The sequence below is a fragment of the Rattus norvegicus genome, chromosome 1 (genome assembly GCF_021556685.1).
Source record: "Rattus norvegicus strain SHRSP/BbbUtx chromosome 1, alternate assembly SHRSP_T2T, whole genome shotgun sequence".
Taxonomy (NCBI): Eukaryota; Metazoa; Chordata; class Mammalia; order Rodentia; family Muridae; genus Rattus; species Rattus norvegicus.
The window spans coordinates 23,899,815-23,916,955 of NC_141534.1; positions in this window are offsets into that span (position 1 = coordinate 23,899,815).

Genomic DNA, 17,141 nt, shown 5'->3' on the forward strand with positions numbered 1-17,141 from the left:
AATCAGCATTGACCAGAACAACTCCATCTTGATTTTAAAGACTTCCATACTATAAGTCTCTTGAAAGGAAAGAAAAAAAATGGAATTCTCAATGCGTTGATCAAAGTCCAAGTCTGGAATTTATTCTTTTCCAGTAGAAGTGATATTACATCTCTAGCCACAGGCAAGAAGGGTTTTGGAGGGAGGTTGAGGTTTTTTTAACAGCCACTGCTCAAATGTTACACAGTTCATGCCTTATTCTTTTTTCTTGGACCTGGGTTACCTAAGTCTGAGTCTTCATTTCCCTTGTTAACAGGCACTCACAGATGCAGGGTTCTCCAAACGGAGGTGCTTGAAAACTCAATCACAAATCCTAACAGGGCTTTAGTAGCCACCTCACGAGAAGAAAAGGGGTGAGGATTAATACTGCCTGTAACTTCCTGCACAACCAGTGGGTCTTGACTTTTTCCTTCCTTGGAGGACAGACAATTTCTAATTTCTACCTTCAACTTACCTAGTAAAAAGCGAAGGTGTCCTCTAAAGTCAGGCAGGCCATTATTTCACTCTTTAAAATTCTCAAAAAGAAAAAGAAAAAAGAAACAAAAGAAGCAAGAAAGAAACAAAGAAAGAAACGGTTTTATTCTTCCCAGAGCCTAGCAATACTTTCCGAAGCATATGAAACAAAACTACTAAGATGCTTTCATATGCAAAATAATAATAATAATAAGGCCAAGCTCTATATATGATTCCATCCATCAAACAGCACAAAAATCACACATATAACAAAGTTACAACAGCTTGCTAGACCCATTGATGCCCTACTGTCTGCTTTCTCCTTCCTTGCCTCCTTATCTGGTGTCCTGACAAACTGTCCCCTGGAATCTTGTCCCTTCCTGTCTTTCCAGAGCAAGCACTCTGCGATGCTGCTTGTTGACCTGCCCCTCTAGTCGCTGTCAGATACACCCTTTTACTTTATTTCCAAGGGAACCATCAAGCCTGGAAAGACCACGCAGGGGTTAAGAGGGCATCCTGCTATTGCAGGGATCATATATATATATGATCAAATATATATATATATATTTGGACGTACACAGTCAGAGATCTTAACTTAAGGAATAACACACTCCTGACCAGTTCTATTTGCTGTACAAAGGAGGTTGGCCAAGCCTGAGATATGAAATCATAAGGCTAAACTCCTACCTCTTTGTCCTCACTGATTCAAACCTACAGAAGCACTCTAAGAAACCTGTCTTCTCTATTTTTCCAAACCCTCCTACCCTGTACGGGGGGGGGGGGTGCTGCAGAGAAAACAGGGTATTCGTCCTCTTTAACTTAACCTTCGCCCCCACCCAATCCCACCCCCAACACTTGAATTTAAGTAGGCTCATGCTTGGTCTTTGACGCTTTCTTCTCCTCTTCTCCTCCAGAGGGCGCCGTTTCTATGGGGCCTCAAACAATCTGCTTTCCAGGTACAATAAGGTTGGATAGGAGATGAGGGGATAGGGCCTGAGTCCCCCCAATCCTCTCTGCTGTCTTTGGCCTCCCTCATCTCTGTGTACCAACCTTTACTAAGTCAGGCTGTGCGTGCTACTCCTTTTGAGGCTTAACCAGACTTCAACCTGGGTGACAGGTGACAGGAGCTCCCCAGGGGAGCCTGCCCTTAGCTGTCCTCCCCAGATCTGGGAATGGGGGACCTCTGATGCGGAATTTAGTATCTTTCGAACAGTACAAAAGTAATAGGAAACTAAAACAGCTCATGCTAGACTATCTGATTCCCTGTTGTTATAATTTTCTTGGTCGCCTTGTCATCAGTGACTAGGCCGCTGGATCAGAGCGCCCAAGGCCCTTGTATCCTCTACCTATCTGTTCCTCTCCTTTGTCACCTAGCCAAAGGCACAAGGACTTCTTTCCTGTTGCTCTCTCACTGGGCCTCACTTCCTCGGCCCGCTGGGATCCATTAAGAAGGTCCAGGAGTAGGGAAAGGAGACTTAGCCAAAAAGGCAGCAGCGTTAACTGCGCGCTTCCGAAGCATCACACCTGTGAGCTTTAGCCGTCTGACTGGCTAGTGTGACGGGTCTTCTGCACACAGCTCTTTCCATAGCACTGCGCACACAACACCGGGAGGCCAGGCCTGCTGGATTCTGAAAGTCTGGATCCTCCAAGGCTACAGAGCCTCAGCCAGCACTTGGCTCCGCGACAGTCGATGACTGATAAATGATTCGGGTCGGTGATTTGAATGAGTAGTTTCATCTTTGTGTTCTTTTATTTGAATGTGACCCAAGTTTGCTTGTACAACTGACAAATGTTTACTGCCATGTTTGGGGTCTTGTCTGTCGTGCCTAGATTTTTACATAGATATATAGAAAACGTTGTTTTGAAAGTATAAAAATAAAAACATGGAAGAAAAGGAAGAATCAAGAATTGTTCGCTTCATTCGTTTCAACCCCTGCCCTCTACGTCTTTTAAAGCAGTTTCTTTTTGTTGAATAATCTTTTGCTGACAATTCTTTGTTTCTTCATGGCTTCCAGGGAAAAGTTAAAATTTTCAAATAGCAAAAAAAATTCAGAATTCTCCAGATAAACCTGTCAAAACCTAAATAATCACATGCTACCTCTTCTTTGCCCATAGGATAAAAGGGATTTTTTAAATGATTAAATACACATCTTACAATATATACCTATACATGTCCACATGTATACGCTTGTAATGTATCTATTAAATGTAGTACACCAGTTTTTCACAGGGTTTTCTAGTCTGTAACCCATGGACCGAGAGTATGATGAACCTTGTGAAATAGATGTTTATTGTTTGTACATTTCTCTGGAATCTACAGCTTTTGCTTGCTTCTCAGAGAAACTCACAAATGCAAAACTTTTAAAAAATCAGTTGCAGGGCTGTCAAGATGATTGCACAGGCACTTGGTTCCAAGTCTGATAACCTGAATTCCACCCCCAGGACCTGCACAGTAGGAGAGAATTAGATTCCAAATACGCATGCACACATGCACACACACACACACACACACACACGCGCGCAATGAAGTATTCACTGCTGAGTTAAAAGTGGCTTTCGGGGCTATTCTTTACTGTCTGTGCTGTCTTCCATTTGGAGACCCACTAGGCCCCTGTAGTGTTACTGACATTTTGCATGTCCACACTGTGAGAATTATAAGACATTGGAAATAATCTTTCCCAATACAAAGAAAGACCAAATGGGGGATATAGCACAGCGTGTTTGAGACCCTCAACTTGTTTCCGTGTAAGTAGCATTGCCATTCTTTACAGAGCTGACTTAGAGTGAGCATAGAAACAGCTTTTGTCCTTCGTCTGAAGCCAAAAATATAAAGGCAACGCTGCACATTTTCTATCTGAAAGCACCCACAAATGACGTGCAAGACGTAGCTGTCAGCCGAACACTCTAGCTGAGCACAGGAAGAAAAAGAAAAGTAACAGAGGGGGGCTGGGGATTTAGCTCAGTGGTAGAGCGCTTACCTAGGAAGCGCAAGGCCCTGGGTTCAGTCCCCAGCTCCGAAAAAAAGAACCAAAAAAAAAAAAAAAAAAAAAAAAAAAGAAAAGTAACAGAGGGAAAGGACAAAAGAAGAAAAGAAGAAAAGGAGGCAGAGAATCTATGCTTTTAAGCTAATGGACACTTAGAAACCAGCTCTTCATCTTTTATTATTAAATTACAAATGAAGCCAGGAAAAGCATAGTACGGCGTTATGCTGTGTGTATGCCCGTTGAGCTAAGTGTCCATGATAACTTATGAAATTCCAAGAAACTAGGGGGTGGAGGGGATGGGAGGGCTCATGAAGTTGATTGACAGCCAGTCTAGAAAGGCTGATAAAAGTCCAGATTCGGCGGGAGGACCCCGATCTCGAGTAAATAAGAAAGGGGAAAAACCGCAGCGGAAGTCAACCTCTTGTCTTCACATACACATGCCTGTGTACACGTGAACACCTACACACACATACATATGCTCATGAAATAAGGATACAGAAAAATCTAACCAGAGTCCATAGAGAGTCATGTAGAACCACAGGAACCTCTGCTTTCTTTCAATGAAAAAAGGTGCTGGACGGAGCTCGGTGAGTCGACGTGGACAAGAACGGGTAAAGCAAATGAGCGCTAAAAGGAAAGTTTCCACGTGTGTTTCTGGATGTCACTGCCTAGAATAACATTTCCCTGCAGGTAAAAGTGAACCAGAGCTATGAGACAGATATACTCCATTCAGTAAGCCATCTACTCAGTTAGGGCCACATTATGAGAATTACTCTAGAAAACTATTAGCTTGCTAAACATATTATGGAGAAGCCAACTACTGCACGCTTGTGTGCACACTCTCGTACACACAAATTATCTTCGTGGTGGTGGTAATGGAACCTCAAAACAAATCAAAATTTTCAATATCTTGAAGACTTGTGAGCGTGCCACAAGAATGAGGATAACCTCATCTGGGATTCCATTTAAGTCACCTGTGACTTACTTTTTGCCTCTGAATAAAATGTTCACCCTTCGCCCTCAGTTATGCTGCTTGAGTCCACCTGGGAATCCGCTGCCATCCCGGGAAGTGGTTATTTAATATATATGAGGAGGTGAGGGCACTGGCTTGACTCGTTGCCGCCATCAAATGCCCACAAAGAGTAAACTTGGCTCTCAGGTCAAGAGAGTGTGCAGTCGCTGACGACTTTGTATTTGCAAGCAGGAAGCAGAGCATGATCAGGAAACTGAGTTGGACTACAGGAACTTCCAGATGTCCCAAGGCCCCGCTCACTCTTTTTTTTTTTTTTTTTTTTTTTGGTTCTTTTTTTTCGGAGCTGGGGACCGAACCCAGGGCCTTGTGCTTCCTAGGCAAGTGCTCTACCACTGAGCTAAATCCCCAACCCCCATGGCCCCGCTCACTCTTGCAAGGCTCTACCTTTAGAAGAGTCCATAACCTTCCCAAACAGTGCCACCCTCTGGGAACCAAGTGTTCAAACACAGGAGTCTGTAAGAAATGTTTCACATTCAACCCCCAACAAATCCTTCTATTTTCAGAAAGGATGGTCTGGAAATGATGTCATAGCTAAACACATCCTCTTCAGACTTCAGTGGGGCTTCAGCAATGCATGGTTCACATGAAATGTAGGTTTCATGTCAGAGTTTTCTATCAGAGGCATAGTTGATATGTTAGTGACAGTAAAAATGAGTGTAACGGGGTGGTGACTCTAGAGAAAAGCCTCTCTGGAGGGTGCATCACTTCCTGCTACCTAACATTGCCCCATGCTGGCTGGGTAGAGCATTTGTCAAGCTTGAATGATGCATGGGGCTCTGGATTCCATTCTCAGGGATATAAAAATAAACAAACAAATAAAACAGGTCCCCAGTATGCCCAATGAGCCATGGCCATTGCCTCTGCTGCTCCTTTTCCCTGACTGCCCATATATCCCGAAGCTGATAAGATACACTGTCAATCCCTGCTTCTTAACACTCCTGACGCTAAGTACACCAAGCTGGGGTTTAGGCTCACTTTCTCTGCCTTGTTCCCCTGGGGTCATCTAACATGAGGAGGGAGAGCTGCAACATTCTAAAGTCAGTGTGCAGGGGTCCTTATTGCGACTCATAAACACTCTTGCTTTGTGTCCTTAAATTAATTATTTTGAATTATTTGGGGCCAGTCACAGATGTTTCAGACTCAAAGGCCAGCGGGGTGAGGTGTCTCACATGCAGAGATGAAAACAGATGTGTGTGCCCCTCAGAAAGTGGGCAGCATTGCCCTACTCTATCAACCTTCTGAGAGGAACACCAAGAGTGGGCTCTCAAGGCTTCTCTGGATAGCGTAGGTAGCTAAATGTTTATGTAAATTCCAGATTTTAAAATGCAAATGCTGGCTCAATTCCTATAATACTGTGTAGGCTTTGAAGGCTCATACAGAAGCAGATGCAACACAAGAGAGTGACCCCTGGGACAAGAATTTTGTAAATCCAGTTTGGCTACATGGTCATGGGAAATTGGACATGTGACCTAATAACCAGAGACCAGTGATCTCATTCCCAGATGAGAAAGCCACCCTAGCGATGGTCTCAGGGGGTGCGTTGTCAGATAACCACACGTCAGTGGATCCTGAGTTATGACCATCCTCCCCCAGTCAGCTCTAGCTCTCAGATAAGGGCATGGCCCCGAGCTAAGCACCCAAAGATGTGACATGCATCTTAATGTAAACTTCCTATGGCACATAAACTAGACTTAGAGTCAGGAGTCGTGGGGCTCACCTAATAGCCCACTGTTTAGCAGGCTGATGCAGAAGCATTACAAGTTCAAGGGTAGGGTACGAGGTAAGATGGTGCATCAGGAAAAAAATAAACAAAAACAAAAAAAGCTTTGTACTCAGAAAATGAACTAAGACTCACTATAGCACCAGCAAGATGGCTCAGTGTATGAAAGTGTTCGCCACACAGCCTGACCACCAGACTCCTAAAGTTTTTCTCTCAACTACACACACACACACACACACACACACACACACACACACACAAGTATGCACACACAAACACAGGGGTGCACAAACTTTTGCACATGAGCGTGTATGCACAACACATAAAAACTCATAATTGAAATAAATAATTTTTAAAGATTCAGTGTGGAAATTTTTACAAACATAGACAGATCTCTTTACAATATGTCTCTTCTCAATGTCTTGAAACTGATTCAATATATGTTGGGTTTTTAAAAACATCTTACCCCAGTGTGCTTTCAGGAGTCTTTTTAAACACACATTGGCTGAATAAATACCAAATCCCTAAAGGAGAATAAACCCAACTGTGAGAAGATCAGCTTTAGTTTAGCGGCTTCACAGATCTTTCCAGCTTGTCCACAATAAAGTGCTGTGAGCCAAAAAATGTAATCTTTCTCCCACAAAATTAGCCTTTCCCAAGTTACACAGTAATCACCATCATCACCACCATCACCATCATCACCACCATCATTGCCATCAATACTACCACCACCATCACCATCACCACCATCATCACCACCACCATCATTGCCATCAACACCATCACCACCAACACCATCACCATCACCACCGTCACCATCAACACCTTTACCATCACCACTATCACCACCATCATCACCACCACCATTATCACCATCATCATCACTACCACCATCATCGCCATCAACACCATCATCACCACCACCATCACCATCACCACCACCACCATCATCACCATCATCACCACCACCACCATCACCATCACCACCACCATCACCACCACTACCATCACCATCACCACAACCATCATCACTACCACCACCATCACCATCACCATCATCACCACCATCATCACCATCAACACCATCACCATCACCACCATCATCACCACCATCATCACCATCAACACGTTCACCATCACCACCATCACCACCATCATCACCACCACCACCACTATCACCATCACCACCATCACCATCCTCCCACAGTGGGATTCTCAAAATGTTAATGAATCTTGAGTTACTACCCTGTAATAATAAAACACTAAAAACATATTATAGGAACTTCTCAGGACACATTTATTACATCAGGAGGATGTCATTTATCTGTATGGACAAAGTACTAGGGATACTTTAATACTCCGAATAATGACTGTAGAATACTGTGGGAGAGGTAGAAGAGTGTCCGCATCCAAATCAGAAAAGGATGATATAATTCTATAAGTTAAAATCTAACAAATGTATGTTTACCACAAGTAAACATAGCATATCATTTAAAAGTCCCATTAGTAATCATAGCAATAGGGTTGGGTTCAGTGGCAACCATTTTTAATGCCAGCACTCAGAAGGCAGAAGTGGTAGATCTCTGTGAATTAAAGACCTAGCCTGGTCTACAGAGCAAATTGAAGGATAACCAGGGCTATATAGTAAGATTATAATAATAACAATGTCTGCAATATTAATGATATAACAATTAGCATTTGTTAACAGTAAGGCAAATGCCAAGTTTTTATAATCTCTCCTCTACTAAGTCTGGTAAAAAAAACTTTAGTTTTATATTAATTAGCAAATCACGTTTTTCTGGAGGACACTAAGAGTACAAATAAATGCCCAGCAAAGTCCACAGATGAATGCAGCATTAATTGAGTCTCTGCTCTCTGGCAGAGCTCAAGCTGCTAGAACGCTGGGCCACTCTCCACCTCAGTGCTGCCACAGGTCCTTCACTGCCTTCCGGTGATCGAAGCTTACTCGAAACTTACTGTCGCAAAGCACACAGGCCGGAGTGTGCTGAGAATCAAGCACTCAGGAGTAAATATTCTCTATCCAACAATGGGCAATTCTTAAATAAACTCCGATCATTTCAAAGTAAAGCTTTGTAGGAAAACATTTATTAATGATTATGATCTGTTCAGACTCATGAACTAATGAGTTTCATCAATACACACATTCACACGTACTCACACTCACACTCTCACTCACACATGCTCACACACACATTTACACACACCCTCACACACATTCAGACACACACACACACACACACACATACACACACACCTCTACTAAAGACACTAGTGTCTCATCCCCACATTTAAACATTCACAGGGCACGTTGAACGTTGTTGTGAAAACTTCCCATGATGTCGTTGGTTTCATGTATACAAGTCGCTGAGAAACAAGCATCCTGCTGGAAACTCTCCCTTCCTGAGATAAATCAATAATCCGACATCATCCGTGGTGCAGACACTTCCTTTTCCCAAGCCAAACATTCTTATAAAAATTTAATGAGAAATGTTTAAAACCTCTCACCAACATTGTTTGTACTGAGCAACGTGGGGCTGTAAACAGTCTTGTGGGACTGGGGAGACTTACAGAGCTTCAAAGCCACGGTCTATGCCCGGAGAGCCATGTTGCCCTCATTCACTTTCTGTATGTTAAGTACGATCCTTTAAAAACTGTGATAAATATTTTGCTATGCACTGCATCTCGTGCTTAGACATGAACATCTAATAAAATCTCCATTTTTATCAATGTTCTTTTCTTCTGAAATGTAAAAAAACAGAAACCGACCTTCGCTGACTTCTTGGGGATGGCTTGAAACTTCCTAAAAGGCCCAAGGTGGGCCCAAGGCAACCTCTATTAACATACACTGATTTCTGCTAAGAACAGAATTCCTCACACTCATGCTTTTCTCAGGGTCTCTTACCAGGGATGAGGCTATCCATCTTCATGTATTATATCCCATGGGTCAGCGGCAGGAAAGAAGAAATAAAGGCATTTTGATAACTTTTAGAAGTTTTTGTAAGTATCAATAAAAAAGATGAAAACCTGCTTTGAATTACTCGGTATTCAATGGTACATTTTGAAACTCTGACTTAAAAGATTATAAAATACACATAACAGTATTTGCTAAAAACTAAAAGCAATATACATTTTTCTCACAGTAAATCTTAATGGTATAGATTGGTCTTACCCGGGCAGGGTTGGGTTCCAAAGAAAGAAAGAAAGAAAGAAAGAAAGAAAGAAAGAAAGAAAGAAAGAAAGAAAGAAAGAAAGAAAGAAACAAAGAAAGAAACAAAGAAAGGAAGGAAGGAAGGAAAGAAGGAAGAAAGAAAGAAAGAAAGAAAGAAAACATAATTTGCAAGAAATATTCAGTTATGTTGAACAAATAATTCTTCAGTTTTCCACAATTTTTTCCTGAGAAGAAAGAATTATGAGCAACAATAATTTGTTCATTTTTCATTACTTCCTTGCTTTAGTACGTATTTTGAAATTTTTATAGCCAAGAGAAGCAGATTTAAAGTCACTTCCTCTAGAATAAACAGTGTGAAACCCGTGGCAATGTCTGTATAAATTCTTAGTTTCAAAATGGAAGCTAACAGGGAGCCCATGTTCATTTGTTATATGTCTTGTGAGGTCAATTCGGTTTACCTGTGCAAGGAAGTAAAGGACATAGGAAATGCTAACTTAGGGGTTGGGGATTTAGCTCAGTAGTAGAGCGCTTGCCTAGCAAGCTCAAGGCCCTGGGTTCGGTCCCCAGCTCCGGAAAAAAAAAAAAAAAAGGAAATGCTAACTTACATGCTCGAAGTGTAATATTTCCTCCTGTGTGAAAAAGACAAGGAAGTGTTACATGTTCACCAAGACATAGAAGAATGTATACATATTAAGAAATGCATTATAATTAAGCATCATTCCAATCTGAGTGTGCATGTTCGTGTGTGTGTGTGTGTGTGTGTGTGTGTGTGTGTATGTGGTGGGGGGGCATCACCATACATCCCTGTGGGGAAAGCAGGGACAACCTTGAGTATTGGTACCGCCCTTTCATCATGCTTGAGACAGGATCTCTTTTTGTTGTTCACTGTTGTAAATGTCAGGACATCAGCCTTCCAGCTTTAAGGTGTTCTCTGGTCTCACTCTCCCACCTCACTATGGTATTACAGATGTACTACAATACCTGACTTGATGTGGGGTCTGGGGATTCAAACCCAGATCCTCATGATTGCCTGACAGGCACGTAACAGCGAGATATCTCCCTGACACAGAATTAAACCATTATTTTATATGGCGTCTCCATTTTCAATTTCTTTACCAAATGGGACAAATGTATGTACCTCCTTTTGGGGGGAGGGACCTTGTGTAGCCCAAACTCCCTGCGCAGCGTTGAATGGACCTTGACTGCCTGATTCTGCTCCTCCCCACTCTCTCTCCCAAGTACTGAAATAACAAGACTGTTACATTATACCCAGATAAATATGCCTGATTTTTTGTGTGTAGTGGGAGGGGGTATTTTTTACTTTAAATTATGTGTATAACGTGGGTTTGTGCTCCTGAGTACAGTGCCCTTGGAGGCCAGAGGAGGAAGTAAGAGCCCATGGAGGAAGAGTTTCATCCAGTGTTGCCACCCCACATGGATATTGGTGACAGAACTTAGGTCTTCTGAAAGAGCAGCATGTGCTCTTAACTGCTGAGCCATGTCTCCAACTGCTATGCCCAGTTTTCAAAATTATAGTATTACTAATAATAATTTGCTCTTTTTTTAAATGAGTAGATTGATGGAGAATCTCTCCATCAATTTTCTAGTCCATATCATACCTAAAGCAGCAAAAAGCCAGGCGTAGCAAACAACCAAAAAAGAGAGGTATCCCCATTCTTGAAGGAGAAAAGAGCATAGAACTGGATTTAGTTGACCTGGTGCGCTAATTTCTGCTATAGGAATATCTGTGAAAATGAGTTTATTGCTACAGCTGCAGAAGGAGCGCTGGATAACGTCCCCTTCTTATTTCCAGCCTGCAGTTCCAAACAAGAAACCAGCAGGGACCTTGCAGTTATGCGCCCAGTCCTGAATCGCCAGACAGGAGCACCTCCATGCGACATCGTGCTCAGCTCGCAGACACATTTTATCCTGTTCTCTTCTCAAAAGCCAGAGCTCTCGATAGGTGGGTATGAAACAGAGGTGCTCTGCACTGGTTGAGGAAGAAGGAGAGAAGATAGCGGGAGAACGAACTGCTGGTTAAGCACAAACCTTCTGGCTTTTCCTTCTCTGCAGTTACTGTGCTAATATCAAAGGCTAGAACAACAAGAGAGCTAGTTCCTCTATGACCTGCCCCAGAGAAGATGACAAAGTATGCCTTTCAATACATAAGCTCATGACAGTCAACACACACATACACACACATATACACACATGCATATACATAAACACACATACACACACATATACACACATACATATACATAAACACACACATACACACATATACACACATACATATACATAAACACACACATACACACATATACACACATACATATACATAAACACACACATATGCACACATGTACACACACATACATACACATATATACATACACATACACACATACACATACACACATACACACATACACATACACACACACATACATACACACACATATCATATATACACACACATATACATTCACACACATACACATGTACACACACAAAAACATACATTCACACACATAAATTCACACAAATAAAGACACACACACACACATACATTCACACACACAAACACTCACACATGCACATACATTCACACATATACACATACATACACATATACACATACATACACATATACACATATAGACACACATACATACACACTCACACATGTACACACACATTCACACACACATACATACACACTCACACATAAACACACACACATGTACACACACACACACACACACACCCAGGAACAGAGTTGTGCTTCTGCCTCTAGAAATAAAGTTCAATACATCACTGGCCTTTACTCAGCCCTGATGGGTTGAGCCATGCTTCCTCTCCGTGCTCCCTTGGCTCACCTTCACAGAAGACATTTGCTTTTCTCCAGGGCCTGCCTATGAACACCCAGAGCTCAGCTCCCACCGTGGGACAGTCCCTGTTGAGCATGCTTATCTTTGCCTTCACTGCATTGATTACATCCAGTCTCCCCCTATCACGGGTCTCTGAAAGACTTCTATAAAAACAGTTTTAAACCGGCAGGTGGTGGTGCCCTCCTTTAATCCCAGCACTTGGGAGGCAGAGGTAGGCAGATCTCTGAGTTTGAGGCCAGCTGGTCTACAGAGCGAGTTCCACACATAGAAACCCTGTCTCAAAAACAAATTTAAAGAAAAAAAACCTTCTACATTTCCAACAGGACACAAGCTTATTTTCCAATTGCTCAGCCCTTATCCCCAAAAAATGGACCTAAACTACATGTAGTGTAAGGATACACAAGCTAACCCAACTGCCGTTCTCAACAATGGACGCCGTCGTGGTGGTGCAAGGAGACAAAGGGAGGTCTTGGAATGGACTGAAGTGTGGACTCAGCTCATAACTTGAGTCCGAAGGATGGGATTCATTTTTCCCGCTTCCTATAAGGCAGGTGTGTGTATCCCTTCCATCAGGGAGGATTACCCTTATTTTGCGTTCTCCAAGGTTAGCTGGAAGGAGGCAGACAATCTACACGACACTCTTACATAGTTTCTGTACTCTGACACCAACGCTTCAGTAATAAAGTTAATCTTCGTGCCTTATTCTGAAGACAGCTTGTTAGGATAGTACTTGGGTTATAATATGTGAATAGCATAGTTATAAATCTTGGAATAATTAAGGAAATAAACAAACTCAGCTACTAGAAAGGATCGGTTTGTTTAAATCCATGAAAGATGGTCAGGTTCTCATGTGTTTTTGATTTTGTTTTGTTTTTTTTAAAGATTTATTTATTTATTTTATGTTGTGAATACATTGTTGTTCTTTTCAGACACACCAGAAGAGGGCACTGGATCCCATTACAGATGGTTGTGAGCCACCATGTGGTTGCTGGGAATTGAACTCAGGACCTCTGGAAGAGCCGTCAGTGTTCTTAGCCCATGAGCCATCTCTCCAGCCTCCTGTCTTTTCTTTTATTACAAAGGGAATTACTAGAGGATCATTCTGCGGTGAGAAGCCTGTGCTGAGAATGTCCAAGCATGCTGGCAAATGGAGCCCGGGGCCTCCTGTGTTGTAGGGGCATGCTCGGAGCCAAGCTTTCCAAAGCTCAGAGATGTGCTTGCTTCTCTTCTGTATCCTGAAAAGCGGGAGGCAGTTGGGAACTCTGACAGTAAGGGGTCAATGTAGTGCTGACCTTCATACCCCAGGAGCTATGCTTTTCATGTTTGGAATTCCATCTTCACGGCATTGACCTCACCCAGTTTTGAAAAAGACCTTGAGATAAGAGAGGTAGCTTGCCTCTAGGATTAGGAATAGACCCAAGAGAGGAAACCAGAAAGCCCTAAAGTCTTGTCGAGTCACATGGCATTAATGCTAACCCCCCAAGTAACCTGGAACACCTGTGGGGGTTTTTTGTTTGTTTGTTTGTTTGTTTTGTTTTGTTTTAACGAAAACCCAACCCTGGTTTTGGACTTCAGAGATTTCAAAAGGGTAGATGATGTCTTTTGGAGGGTCGGGATTTGAACTGATACTACAGCGGCTGAACAGACAGAATCTGCCTCCTTAAAATTCCTACTTGGGAGAGGAATGAAATTGATTTACTGTGAAACAGCATGCAGATGGAGATGTTCAGGTGCTGCTGATGCTGTGGGCGGGGGTGGGGAGGGGTTATGGATATTCATTCTTATCTTACCACCAGCTCAGTGATTCAGACTGTGTAATGTAAGCTTTAATTCAGTGAAAATTAAGTTCTTTGCTTCAGGAGGGTTGGATGGTTTTGTGCCAAAGACTGTGTCCCACATAGTTTGAGTTTCTGAAAGGGCCTGGGTCTTCGAAAAGGTTGATCTATATAAAAAGTAGAGACTGTATGAATTCTCAAGCAGAAAGGTGTCTGACTTTTACATGTTTGGTCTTTGGTTTTAACATAAAAACAAGTTTGACCTCCCTTGATACTTTGGTTCAACCTTGAGCAGAATTGTGTGTGTGTTTAATGAGAATAATACAAATTCTTACCTCTATCAGAAAAATAGAAGAAACTCAACAAGTCTATGTCGAAGGCAAGCAATACATACTGGTCAGTTCCACATATGATTCCTTTGTACAGAGAACACATGTAAGTGCTCGTAGATTCCTATCTAGTAGAAGCCATGCTGTCTCCAGGGAGTTACTCTAGAAACAACAGACATTCAAAAGCTCGTGCAGTTATAGACTATCCTAAGTGTTCTACCTATCCCACAGAGATCAGATAATCAGCCATGGGGAAAACCAAAACAGTAAAGAAACTCTCCCTTACCAGATGGAGCAGAACAAAGTCTACAGTGGGGGGAAAAAAAATCTTGTCTTGTGAGAACCCAAGAATCACGATAGCAAACGTCCAAGAATTTGAAAGTGACAGAGTCAAAGACAGCCATCCCAACTGCACTGAATCTGAAGTCTATAAGCAGAGGACCTGAGGATAAATTCAGTGGTAGAGTGCTTGCCTGGCACTCATAATGCCCAAACCCTGGGTTTGATCCTCAGCACTGAAAAGTAATAAATAATAGAAATAGATAAAAAATTAGGGAAATGCTTTCTAATGTTTGACTGTAGATTACTTTGCTTTGCTTTATTAATTTACCTTTCTTCAACCAAAACGTGCTTTCTACTTTTCAAGCACTTCTACAAGACCCCTTAGAAATAAATTGTGTGGGGTTGGGGATTTAGCTCAGTGGTAGAGCACTTGCCTAGCAAGCGCAAGGCCCTGGGTTCGGTCCCCAGATCCGGGGGAAAAAGAAAAAAAAAGAAAAGAAAAAAAGAAAAGAAATAAATTGTGTTCATATTCCAGGGAAAACAGTTCATAGCCTAGGAAGCTCGACCAATAAAACAATTTCTTTCATGGCAGAAAACAAATTTTCCTTCTTTCACAGGGAAGAAGCAGGGTTTGGTACTATCTACACAATCAAAAAAGAGCCAGGCACAATCCTTGCACATAAATGTTGCAACATTTTTCCTAATATTCAAAATGAAAAGAAATGTTTGTCATCTGATGGCTGAATAGATAAAATGTAGCATATCTCTGAGATGTAATGCTATTCAACTGTGTGTGTGTGTGTGTGTTGCTTTATGCCATGTCATATATACACCTAACAAACATAAGTGAAAAAGTACAATCACAAAAGACCATCTATCTGATTATTTCACTTGCATAAAATTTCAGAAATACATGATAAGGCAGATTAATGTTTGTCCGGGACTGTGTTGGGGAAGGAACAAAGAAACTGCCAATAAAACACAGATTTCTGGGAGAAAGAGGAATAAAAACATTTAAAATTATGTTGTAGTGATGACTGTTTAGTTTAACAATTATTCTATGCAAATCCTTGGAATTCACATCTTGGTAAGTTGCACAGTTAAGCTGGTTTTGTTGTTGTTGCTGTTGTTGTTGTTGTTGTTCTAGTTTTTTAAGCCAAGAGATTTGGATGAGTATTAGGAATTGAGTTTATTTGGAGGTACAATGTTTATTTCATTTTCTTGGTTTTTCCAAGACCATGAATATTTATTTCTTCATGGAACAAAAAAAATTACAGTAAAGATACAGAGTCAATCTACAGATAACTGATGAATACAATATAGTACATATGAACCTTGGATATTATCATAACAGTCTAGGCATCCACAGAAGTGTGGGTAAACTTGGAGGATGTTATGTTAAACCAGAAAGGAAAGACAAATACCATGATCCCACTCTTACATAAATATTCAAATGTTATTTCTTAAGAGGGTAGGAAAATGATTGCCAGATCTAGGTAGAAAACAGTGGAAAGGGAAGGGGAGAGGTTCAGCAGGGATAAAATGACCACAGTTAGGCAAGATGAACAAATTCTGACATTCAGAGATCACAGCATACATGGGAGTATAGAACGCCTGAAGAACCGGAAATGAATGGAGGTATTCTCATTGTTATCCCTTATGTCACCTCAACTCTGCTTCCTGTCTCATGTTCTGTGACTCTAGTCACCCGAGAGCTCCCATGCCATGCTTTGTCCCTCCTTGCTGATCCTTCATCCCTTTCTGCTCTAAGCTGGACTCGGTGCAAAGCTTTCTGACTCACCTTTTAATTGGCAAGTCTTTCCTTATTTCATTTTCTATACAACTCAAATTATGAGAAATGTAATACACTTCAGCTTTATGTAATGCGACAGGCTTTAAAAACCTCTTCCTTTAAAATCTGAGACACAAAGCAGAATTTTTTACTATGTTAAATGAAGACCCTCAAAAGTAACCTTATTGCCATGATTGACAGCACTGTTGTTTAGATCTCCCTCCTGTATCTCCATCCGGTTCTTTTCTGCTTCTGTTTTTCTTCTCTGAGTCTACAATTTATTTGTCTCAGCCCAAACAAAGCCTGACTTTTCTGTGTGTCAGTGTTAAACCTTCACCGTGGGCGTTATCAAAAACTGGTTTATTTTCAGGATAAGTTAATATTATCTAAAACAACACTATTGTACTCTGTCACCCAATCAAAATATTCTGGAGCAAGAAATTCTTCGATTGGTTTAGCTGACCTTACACAGTGTAACTGTCAAATAAATTCTATAATGGGCAGCTTAGTGATCTAATTTGGTAACCCTGAGGAACTCCCTGACCCTCCCTCCGGTTTCCCTAAAAGGTTCAAGAAACAGCAATTGCAACACTGACATCCTAGCTGGAGCTTGTAAAGTATTTTTCATGCTGTCCCTGGTATTCTTAAAT